The sequence below is a fragment of the Fukomys damarensis genome, unplaced genomic scaffold (genome assembly GCF_012274545.1).
Source record: "Fukomys damarensis isolate Sample0158 unplaced genomic scaffold, DMR_v1.0_HiC HiC_scaffold_14, whole genome shotgun sequence".
Classification (NCBI taxonomy): Eukaryota; Metazoa; Chordata; class Mammalia; order Rodentia; family Bathyergidae; genus Fukomys; species Fukomys damarensis.
Window position 1 is genome coordinate 73,089,971 of NW_022900926.1, and position 1,805 is coordinate 73,091,775.

Sequence of the window (1,805 nt, forward strand, 5' to 3'; positions counted from 1 at the left end):
AAAAAAAAAAAAAAAAAAGACAAACTAGTGGAAGAGTATTTGAGGCTTGGAGATTACCTTTCTGTATATGTATCTTTTTCTAGTCGGAGAGTCAAGATTATGTTTGTTTATTTATTTATTTATTGACTTTGGCTTTGTCAAATTATAGGTAATCTTTCACCTATGACCTATCCAAGGTCAAAATCTGTAACTAATGAATATATGGACAGCACTACCTTCCTTTTGCATCCTGTTCTATGAATTAATGCATATAAACGATTAGGACATTGCCTAGGCCAGAGAAAGCATTTGCTAATTGCTAACTATCGTTAATTATTTTAAGGTATTTTGTTGTCCTGAGATTGTTCATTATAGTGGCTGGGACTGAGTTTTAAAGCAAAGCAAAAGCTACTAAAGAGAACCAGGGATGGTGGCACGTGTCTGTTATCCCAGCACTCTCAGAGGCCAAGGCAGGAGGATCCTAAGTTTGAGCCCAGGCTGAGCAACTTAGCAACTTAGACTTTGTCTCAAAATTTTAAAATGGGGGGAAAAATGGCTGGGGACATAGTTCAGTGTGAAAATCTTGGGTTCATGCCCCAGTACTACAGAAATGTAAATAAATACATAAAATAGTTCATATAATTCATAGTCTGGAACTAAAAATTTTTATTTTATTATTTTTTTGGTGTCAGGGATTAAACTCGGGCCCATGCACTTATGAGGCAGGCAGCAGAACCACTGAGCCAAGTCCCCTACTCTAGGAACTAAAAATTTTAAATAAAAGCAGAACTAGTTGACTCCTTATGAGGAGACTTCTAAACATGATGAAGAAGAATGAATCAGATAAATCTTGTTTCTAAGAACAGCTAGAAAATCTAGATTTTTTTTTAAAGTGGGAAACACTCGTTATAGGGCTTCTAAGATAGGGATGAAGATGCTAAAGGAAAAGAAAGGACAACACAAAAAGGTGAGCAGTTTGATAATTGCAATTATTTTCCCCATAAAGTATTTGCTGATTCCAAAGCAGTATGGAGATGTTAAGCACTTGAGAGGGACTGTTACAGAACTGCAGGGCAAATATTATGATTTGGGCTTATTGCCAATGGGGGAGAAATCCTAATAGTTTTTAGTCTTTCAGCTAGTAACTTTAAAGGGCTATACACTGGTTTTAGCTACTGAACTTTACTACTGTACTGGTACTAAAAGAAATTGAAACTCAGATTCTGAATTATTTCAACCTCAAATTAGGTGGAGATAATCTACTAGCTGTCTGACTGCCATAAACAAAAGTTAATCTGCTCTGGATGAAGATACCATTCAGAACCTCAAATTATCACTATAATTTTTCACACAGTCTCTGGCATTACATTTAAAAAAAATTACTGGGTACAGTAGAAGATAGGATCAAATGACTGAAAACCAAGAGGAAAACAATTATAATTTAAAGATATAATCATAGGTGCTTAATGGGATACTTTCTGAGAAATGCATCATTAGGTGATTTTATCCTTGTGTGAGTACATTATAAGGTATATTTATACAAACCTAGACAGTATATAGCCTACTATACACCTAAACTATATAGTATAGGCTTTTGCTTCCAGTCTACAAATTGTGTAGCACGATACTGCACTAAATATAGGTAATTATAACACAATTATTACGAATTTATGTAACTATACATAGAAAATCTATAGTAACAGTACTAAGGGATAGGAATTTTTCAGCTGCAATATAATCTTATGAGGGCCAGGAATTTAGCTCAGGGGTGTTATGCCTGCCTCGCAAGCACAAGGTCCTGAGTTCAATCCCCGGTACTTGGGATA